The sequence below is a fragment of the Strix uralensis genome, chromosome 9, assembly GCF_047716275.1.
Source record: "Strix uralensis isolate ZFMK-TIS-50842 chromosome 9, bStrUra1, whole genome shotgun sequence".
Lineage (NCBI taxonomy): Eukaryota > Metazoa > Chordata > Aves > Strigiformes > Strigidae > Strix > Strix uralensis.
Window position 1 is genome coordinate 30,754,696 of NC_133980.1, and position 10,124 is coordinate 30,764,819.

At 59.8% G+C, this 10,124-nt stretch overlaps 1 pseudogene; it reads right to left on the reverse strand.

Annotated features, from left to right (window-relative positions):
* Nucleotides 1-2,245: 2,245 nt before the first annotated feature.
* On the reverse strand, nt 2,246-4,917 carry LOC141946968 (serine/threonine-protein kinase pim-1-like; annotated as a pseudogene).
* Between the last annotated feature and the right edge of the window lie 5,207 nt (nt 4,918-10,124).

Consider the following 10,124-nt stretch of genomic DNA (forward strand, 5'->3'; position numbering starts at 1 on the left):
AGCAGTGACACAGCACACCAGGTCACCCCACGAGGCTGGGACGTGGCTCCAGGACCCCTCATTCCCTCGCACAGCAGCCCCCCGGCTCGGACAGCGGTGCTGGCAAGCCTGGGGTGAGCCAGGGAGAGGGACTGCTGCCAGGGCACGGGGGGTTTAAGCAATAAAGCCCTGGGGCAAGAAAAGGAAAGGATGGTCCTGTTGTCTGAGATCTGGGGGACTTGCAAATTAACCTGCAGAAGGGGAAATGTGCCCCTTCCTTGGGGCAGACACAGCCCTGTGTGCGCAGCGCAGCAGGTGCGCCATGAGGTCAAGCAGGAACAGGGCTTCAAAATTCAGCACACTAATTAAAAAAAAAAAATCCCAAGTGGAAACAAAAAACAAAACCAACACCCCCAAAGCCGGAGCACCGCAGAGCTGGGAAGTGGGGTTTGACAGGGTGGAGGGTAAAAGCTCGAGCGAAGCGTTACCGCTGCTGACTGACAGCGACCGACTTCTCGTAATCCCAAGATCAACTTCCTCTCGCTCCGTGTTTGCCGCAGCCGAGCTGGAGGTGGTCACAGCCCGCCGGTGGCTTTCTTCACCCCCGGCACCCAACACTCGCTCCGCGCCAACAGTGCCGGAGCAACGGGATCTGCCTGACTGAAAATTAATGTGGCTGACAACACCCGGCCTTTCACAAGGTCACTTTGATGGTTGTTCCCTCGCCGTCCCCAGCACACGCTCTGCACCAGCCTGTGGGTGAACAGAAACGCAAAGGGCTCCACAGCCCTTCGATCCCTCCCAGACCTGCCAGGAGCTGTCGGCCCTGGAAACACCCCGCCGAGGGATGGGTCCAGCCTTCCCCATGGGGCTGTCGCTGGCTGGTCCTGGCTGACGTGGCTCAGCGAGCCTTTGGGGTTAGTCTCAGCTGGAGACAAACGGGCGGTCCCCACAGTAGCCCCGCAGTAGCCACGCCACGGTGTGGCCACCGGTACCCGGCATGCTCGCAGCATCCTTCATCCCGCCCCGCAGTAAAGGGATGTCTCCATCACGTCAAGTGGTTTGTTTTTATTTAAAACTGCATTAAAAAAATATAAGATTTCTGAATTTCCCTGTACAATACGAACTATTAAGAAAAAACCCGCCAGCTAAAACATATAAAGACTTGACAGCGCGGACAGCCCGGAGCAGCTCCCCCCTCCCCAGCCCCAAACAAGACACCCGCGGGGAAAACCAAAACACCTGGCAAGGGAACAAGAGCAACCAGAACTCTGTACAGAGAGAGCTGGGGAGCAGGCAGCCGCTCCGCACCCCGCCAGCCAGAAACACTGCGGGTGGGGATGGGCACGGGGCAGACACGGAGGGAAGGCCCGAACAGAAAACCGGGGGGGGCAGCAGCTGTGGGAGCAAGCGTGGATTGGAAACCCACGGGAATTATAAATAAATAAATAAGTTATCCTGCTGGCTAGAACTCTCTCTTTAATAAACAAATCCATGAAAATAAATTGGAAACAAAAACTGGAAAAAAGAAAAAAAGGTAAAACATTGTCACTATTAACAACTGTACATCAAACTTCGCTCCTGTATAACTGAACACATTTACAGCTCTGTTGGTTTGCACTGTTTGTGCATTCGTGAGGGCACCGGGAAGCAAAGAAACCCAGAAAATCCAGGCGAGGTGGAGGCACGGGAGGTGAGGGATCACCTGCTTGGCTCCCAGGTGTCTTCTGACCTGTTTTCTTTTTGAAAGGGGAAGAGGAAGTCTATACCCAGGCGAGTCTTGGAAAAGCAGCAGTGTAGGGAAATTCAAGTATTTCCTCCAGCACAGCCCAGATCTCAGCTGAAGGCACTTGAGCATGGTGACAGTGGAGGCGGCAGCCATTCGGCCACTGTTTTTCCCCCGTTGAAGCTTCTCTTGCAATAAGGTCTCCGATCCTCTCGCCATCCCGAATTCAGGTGGTCAGGGAGATGTTTGGGAGCCACCAAAACCAGACGGTTTGCAATAAGGTCTCCTCTCTCCACCAATAACAGAACCAAAACAAAAAAAAAAAAAAAAATTACTGGCAAGACCAGCAAATGACACAGGGTCATTCAGATGGAGCCCAGGACAGCTGGGTTGGATGGTGGCCACCAGCACTTGGAAGATCAGTCTCCAGCCCAGCTTCGGGACAGGATGTGCGTGTTCCCGACGATCCCTGCTCAGTGCTACGGTGGTGAGGAAGCCTGGTCTTCTCTGCTTCTTATGGCCAGGAGATGCCTGGAGCTGTTATGTGCCAGGGTCCTGGGCCAAACCATCCAGGTGGGGTCTCTGCCATCTCCTAGGGCAGGTGAATACCTCGCAGCCAGGAGTGGTTGAAAATGTCCTCCAGATATGGTCTGTCTGAAGGCTGCGAGGACAAACACCACCCAATGAGATGCTGGCACTCTGGGGAGAGAAACCAGACACCGCCGGTCAGAGAAGGCTCCTGTCCACCTTCCACCCCCGTCCGCAGTGCCCAGGACATGCTGGGTGTGCTCAGAGCTACCCCCAAACCTCCCGATCCAGGAGCTGTTTTGGAGGAGAGCAGGATGGCAGGACACGTGCCACCTCCCCCCGCTAACCCTGGGAGATCACCCTCCTCATGTGCCACCTCCCCCAGCTAAACACGGGAGATCACCCTCCTCCACAGCCGTAAGAGCAGGGATGCTCGTGCACCCGGTGCCATCTCCCAAACCCGCTGCCCGCCACGAAGCCGGGGACCCACCGAGGGAGATCGGCTGGCGGAAGAAGAGCTGTCCCCTGATGATGTCCTCATCCTGCTCGAAGGGGACGTCCCCGCAGACCATGTCATAGAGCAGGATGCCCAGGGACCACACTGTTGTGAATGCCCGTGGTAGCGGTGGTAGCAGACCCACTCCGGCGGGCTGTACTCTCGTGTTCCTACGGGAGACAGGTGGAGCTCGTCAGGCGGATGCTGCCCGCTCCCGGATCCTCACCCGAGCGTCCTTGGGGACATGGGGGCTGCACCGCTGGTGGGGGGGACGACGCATGGTGTGACCTGCCGCCCCCTCGCCAACACGGGACTCTTGTTTACAAACTTTGGGTTGTAAAAAAAAGCCGCTGGTGCTGGAAGAGGGCAGCACGGGCCTGGGGAAGGCCTGACTGTTACGTGCAAAAAAAAAAAAAAACCCAAAACCCATGGGTGGGGAAAAACCACACCTTTCCCCCCTGCCTTAGCCCCAAAAAAATTTTAAAAAAGCCAAGGCAAACAAGGGGAGTGGAGCAGCCCAAGCCCTTCCACGCCTGCAAACCAAACTGGCCAGCATACAGGTTCCCGCCCCACCGCCTCTGCTACCCCCACGGGTGTTTGTTTCTGTCAGGCTGGCTCCCCCCACCCCAGCCCCGGGCAGGTGGGTGGCAGCGGCTGGGAGCCGGCTCCCATTTCACAACATCCGCCCCGTGCCAAAAACAACTTGGCAGCCGGCTGAGTAATTAATTCCGCCCCCCCCCTCCAAAGGGGGAACCGGTGCCCGGTCAGGCTGGGCCGTGCAGTGCCGGGAGCATCCCCCCGGCTGTGGGCTCACCGGCAAATTTGGTGTAGGCCGTGTCCTGGACGAAGGTGCCACAGCCGAAGTCGATGAGCTTGAGCTCACCGCTGGCGAGGTCGATGATGATGTTTTCCGCCTTGATGTCCCGGTGCAGGACACCGCAGGCGTTGCAGTGCCGCACGGCCTCCAGTACCTGCCGGAACAGCCCCTGCGCCACCTCCTCTGACAAGGATCCCCTCTCGACGGTGAAGTCAAAGAGATCCTGCGCGAGCTCCAGACGAACCAGCACCAGCATGAAGCCGTCCAGCAGCTCGAACCAGTCCAGGAGGCAGATGACACCGTGGAAGCCGGAGGAGCCCACCGCGTTCAGCAACACGATCTCCATCGGCGCTCGAGTGCCGCTGGGCTGCGGGGGGACCGTGATGCCATCAGGTCTGGTAGCCCCTGCCCGGGATGTTCCAGTGCCCCCCGCCTGACCCCACAGGTGCCCGGGCATCCCCCCTGCCAAGGCGAAGTTCCAGTGCCCCCCCGCCCGGCCGCCCCAGTACTGGGCAGCCCCTCACCCGGGATGCTCCGTGTCCCCCAGTGACTCCACACCTGCTCCCCCCACGGTGTCCCAGTTTCCGTCCTCTCGGGCCTCGCCTTATCCCCCACCTTGTGACGCCCCGGTTTCTCCTGGTAGCCCCGGTCACTCACCAGCTCACCCCATGCTGTGACACGTTCCCGGGCCACGTGCTTGATGGCCACCTGCATGCCAAGGGGAGTGGCGGGATGAGCCTCCCCCTCCTCCTTCTCCTCCCCCCCTCCGCTCTGCCACCGTCCCCGCCACTTACCGGGATGCCATCGGAGAGGCGGATGCCCGAGTACACGGAGCCGTAGCCGCTGCTCCCCAGTAGCTGCCCCTCCCGGTACAGCTTCTCCAGCCGCCCCTTCTCCTTCCCTGTGGGCCAGACCGGGCCGTCACCGCCCCGCCCCGGCCACCCCCCCGCCCCCTGCCGAACCGGGCCCAGCCAAACCGGCCCGTCCCGCTCTGACCGGGCAGTGGTTTGGCCACATGCAGCCCCCCGCCGCTCCCGGGACGTCGACGGGCCGGCGAGGGGATCTTCGGGAGCGGCACCCCGACCCCCTCGCCCGATTCCGGGCCCGGGCTCGGCACCTCCCGAACCAGACCGGGCACCGGTGGCTCGGTGCCGGCACTTGGGCTGCCGAGTGGCTGCGGGCGGGCGGGGGAGCCCGGGGAGAAGGAGGAGGAGGAGGAGACGGAGGAGGCAGAGACGGAGGCGGCGGCGGGGAGGGAGCGGCCTCGGCACAGCAGCCCCCCGCCGGCCCCGGGGGGAGCGGGGGCCAGGGCCGGGCCAGGCAGAGCTGGGGGGCGGTGCTGCCACGCCAGGCCCAGCCGCGCCGGCCCATCCAGCGGCGCCACCGCCAATAGGGCGAGAGCCGCGGGGCAGGGACGAGGCGGTGGGGCCCGGTGCGGCGGGAAGGGGAAGGGGCCAGAGGGGCGTGGGGGGGGTCGGGGGCGAGAAACGCTAGGAGAGCCAAACCGCTGCTGCCGGCCATCACTCGTCCGCTGCCCGACTGCCTGGCCACGGGGCTGTTGCCCAGGGAGCCCCGAAGCGTTCCGCGGTTGCCACGGCTCGCAGGATGCAAACTGGGGGGGGGGGGGGGGGGTGGCACGGGCAGGGGGTGCAGGCAGGGGGCACGGGCAGGGGGTACGGGCAGGGGGTATGGGCAGGCTTGGCCCAGCCCTGCCGCCAGTCCGGGATCGGGCCCACGGGCACGCTGCCTGCTCGCCCTGACCGGCTGCTCTCTCTGCCGGGCCGGCAGAACCGGCCGGCTGGCAGCCACGGAGCTCCTCTTCCTCCCGCATCTGCGCCAAAATCCCCATGTTTTATTGCCTTGTTCTTCACTTTATTGTTTTATTCCTGCGATCTCACAACTTCCCGGTGGAGCCCGTCCCGCCCTCCCGCCCCACGCTGCCGTTACTTCACCGCTGGCAAACCGCTGCCTGAACTTTTCCCTCTTCTAGTAGAAGTGGTGACTCCAGCTGGGGACTCTTGACTAACAATCCTTTTAAAATTTTTTTTTCCTCAGAAGTCACTGTCTGAGATGCTTCCCCGAGTTCCAGAGATAAGATAATTTTCTGGATGGGGGTCTCTGATTACTGAGAGGAGGGTGCTCAGAGCCCCCACAGCACGGAGCAGACCTGCACATCGGGGCCAGAAAGAGGACAGGAAAAGTCGATGCGACATGCAGAGAGCTTTGGGGCACATGCACACACACACACTGCCTGGAGACACACGTGGGTACAAAGAGAAGGTGCGATGCACACCCGCAGCGTGCGCACACCCGCACTGCGAGACACACGTGGAACACAGAGTGCAACACGCGGTGTTCACACACAGCCCGAGTGTGCACACACACACACACACACGCTGCAGCACACGGAACGCACCCACCCGCACGCCCCACACGCACCCTGCGTGCACCCGCCCCTGCGCCCACCCGCGAGCTCACAGCACACCCCAGCGATGCACGCGCTCGCACAACGCCCCTCCCACGGGGGCACGCGCAAACTGTGCACTCCTCTCCCTGCTGCAGGTTTTCCAGCAGTTTCTTAGGGGTTTTTCCCCCCGACGCTTCTTAAATACCTTCTCCCAGAGGCACGACCACCAGCGCTGATGGGCTCAGCCTTGGCCAGCAGCGGGGCCGACTTGGGGCTGGGGAAGCTCCCAGCAGCTTCTCACAGGAGCCGTCCCTGTAGCCCCTCGGCCGCGGCCAAAATGCCCCACACCAACCCAGCCCAGCCCCAAACTGCATTTCCCCCATCGCCCGCTGTTAAGGGATGCTAGTGCTAAAAAGAGAGGGTTCTTTGAATAGGTCGTATTTAATAGATTAGAGAAAAACAAATAAAAAAGCAAACGTGCTGAATTTATAAACCTTTTCTTCTTCTCTAAGCATAAGTTGGGAGGGAGGTTGAACTTGGGAGAATCCAGAAGGGACTCCTATCCACTTGCTAGCTAATTATCACACTACACCTACCCACTACTCTGAACAGAAAAAGGAAAGAGAAACAGCCCAACGGGGAGGGAATTGCGCTTAGTGTGCTGTGGCAGAAGCACAAGGTCAGTACGAAAGATGCTGCTCAAGAACATGCTCTTCACTGTTGGCATTTTTGATCTGACCCAGCGTTACCTGACTTCATACGCTGATCAGGATGTTATAAATGAGCTCAGACTCATTAAGATTTTAAAAACTTAACTCCAAATTTATTGTTCGAATAAAGACAAGCAAACAGCGCTGGGTGTGCCGGGAGTCTCTGCTCTACCAGGACACACACACACCAAAACCGATTCCTTTTACAATGAAGTCCTTATACATGTTCATGAGCATGGGTGTGTTCCCTGAGGGGTCTGCGAAGTCAATTTTCGGGGGGTTTTCTCGGATTTTCCCATTTATGGAGATGACTCAGCACGGCTGATGTCCGAGCACAGGTGCGATTGCAGACATAGTATCAATGAGTCCAGACATGACACTGTCTGGTCCGATGAAGACGGCTATTTTAACTGCCCTCTAACAGCAATTGATCTTAACAACAAGAACTATGGACATAACATCTTATTGCCTAAAAAAATACAAAAGCATTGAGGAACTCCATACATAAGGGAATTACATTTTATCACTCACATGGGCACGAATCAGATAAACATCTCTCACATCTCCTGACTAGAAGCAGTACTATCTTACCCGAGAAAATAACCACCTGTAACCAGTTTACAAGAAAATCTATTCAGACTATCCATGAAACAGTGTGATTCTTCCAGCTCTGATAACAGACTGGTACACAAAACAGTTCAGTTAACAGGCAAAAGTCCTCTCCAGCAGATGGAGGTTTGCCTGTTCTTTAGAGTTCAGCTACCTATTACTATTTAAACAATTAATTTGTTGTTTTTAAAATAGGTTAAGTACACCAGAACAAACAAACAAATCAAGCAAACAAAAAAAACACATTAATGGGGAAAAACATCAGGTTTTACCTTTACAAGTAAATCCAGTGCCACCAACTGAAACTGTATCTCTGGAACGCCCGTCACTGTGTGCCCTCCTGCAGCTTCACACCGCAGCAGGTCTCTTCTCAACCTCAGGTTCTACCAACGGACATGGAAAACCACAGCACTGCCAACTCAGAGCAGAGGCTCCAGGCTCTCACCTCTGAAGCAAAACCCTTCAAACCTACACTGACACACTTTATGCAAAATCTACCAGCAATCCAAAAAGCTCAGTGCACCCTAAAAACAACACCTGGCTGCTATTGTTACCGATGTGGCTGGTCATGGATTATAAAGAACAGAAACCCGGGGTCTGGGAGCATCGCTTCACCGTGGGTGCATCCCAGAAACACACGGTCACAGAGACCCTTGCACCTCTGTCCTGTGCTCCTGCACCAGAAATAATTCTGCCAGTTCCTTCCTCTCTATACCCGGCCACAACCAGGGCATTAACTCTTGCTTCCTCAAGCAGTTACACTCTTACCTTGGTTAAAGGGTTCTAACAGCCATCCCATGTCAGACTCCAGCCCCCATCTCCAGACAGCCTGGCAGATGGTGTTCTGGAGGGTAATGCCGGGTGTCTGCTGTGAGTCTGACATCAGCATTCCCTAGAGACAACTCCCCGCAGCTTTTAAAAATCCGCTAAAATATACATAGTCCAGTTATACTGAGAAGGGACGAGAAAACTGATCCTTTATTCAATCTCACTATTGCCCAAAATGCAATTTCCACATGGATTTGGCGCCCAGAAACACCTATTTTATTCTCATTTTTTTTTTTAATTTACTTTGCACGCTTTCAATTTTATCCTTCGCGCATTTTCTCCCTTTCCCATGAACACGCACAGACTCTCAGCAGACACCTCCCTCCCCAGCGCGCAGCCACGACCGAGCGCTGCCCGGAGCGGCCCCGAGGGCGGGCGCGGGCCCCGCTCAGACGGGCCCCCTCGGCACGGAGCCCGGCGCCGGCCCCGCGTGTCGCTCCGCGCCCCCCCGCGCCCGCTCACGGACCAGCCCCCCTCCCCCTCGCTGCGGGCGCGAGCGCAGCCTGACCGTGGGGCGGGAGGTGCCGGGGGAGCCCCGGCGCGATCCGGGCTGTCCCTGTCTGCCGCCAGCTCGGCCGGGGCTGGAAGCTGCTCCCCCGCCTCGGGGCCGCGGCGCCGGGGCGCGCCGGGACGGGCGGCACCGGCTCGCCCCGCGCCCCGCGGCCGGCAGCTGCCCCGCCCCGCCCCGCGCCCCCCCCGCGCCTGCCGCCCCTCCCGCGGGCGTGTGTGTCGGCGTGTCGGGGGCCGGGAGCACGCGCGGTCCGGGTGTGCGTGCGCGGGTGTGACTGTGTCCGGGGGTCGCTGGGTGTACGCGTGGGACTGTGCCTGCGCGTGGGGGGGCTGTGGGAGCGCGGACGGGGGCTGCGGCGGGTGAGAAAGTGCGTGTGCGACGGCGCGAGTGGGGCGCGGGGCCGTGTGGGGTCTGTGAGGGTGTCGGCGTCAGGGTGCGGGTGATCCCGCGCCCACGGGAGCGCGCACGGGTGTCGCGCCCCGGTGCCTGCGTGTGCGCGTGTCTCAGTGTGCGCCTGCGCGGGTGCGTGAGCACACGCTGTCTGTGCGCGGGGCTCTGCGCCTGCCCGGCCCCGGTGCCCGTGTGCCTCCGCCCCTGCGCGACTGTGCCGCTGCGCCTGCGGCGGGGGGTGGCGGCCGCGTCTCCCGGGGCCGGTCGCGCGTGGCCGTGGCCGTGTCTCGGCTCCGGGCGGGGCCGGGACTCCGCGGGCGGGGGCGCGTCCGCGCACGGTCCCCGCGCCGCTGCCGCCGGGCGCTCTCCAGGGTGCTGAAGCGGCGCTGCCCGCGCTGCCCGCGCTGCCTGCACACCACCAGCAGAGATGGCAGGTCAGCAGGAAGGGGGGTGCTGGGCAGGTGTTTTGTTTCTTAACGGCACCTCTTTGAGCACAGCCTGGCTGAGGTTCTTCAAAGCCTGGGTGTGCTGAGCGTGGGCAGTGTCAGAGTGGCCCGGCACCACCCACCCCCGCTGTCTGCTTTGCCCCCTGGTTTGCAGAGTATGTTCAGGTTTCTACTGCCATGGCTGGGCAGCTCCTGGCAGCAGAGGATTCCCTGAGCCACAGCCTGGCTGTGGTGGGCACGCGAGAAGGGGACAGGGCTGGGAGGTGGGTGGGTGGGTGTAATTCTAGGGTGCTCTTTAATTGCAGAAGAGCCCGCCTAGACGACTGTCGAATCGGGGAAGCTCCGTTAGATGCGTTCACTGGCACGTGACGCTTTCTCTGGAGCTTCCTTTAAAACACACAAGTTGTTCTGTATTTGGGCACTGTCATCCCCGCACCTGCAGTCACACAAAACTCACCACGAACATTTGGGGTGACCTGCCAGTCTGCCGAGAGGCTTGGCAGAAAGAGCTGTTCCTTGCCCCCGTGGTGGTGTCAGCACGAAGCACAGGGACCAAGTCGGAAGGGCAGGGAAAGCTCACTCTGGTGCTGATGGCCCCTGGGGAGCTGGAGGAGGTGCCACTCTCGGGGGCCTCCAGCTGGGACCACAGGTCCCTGGCAGCATCCCTCAGCGTTGGC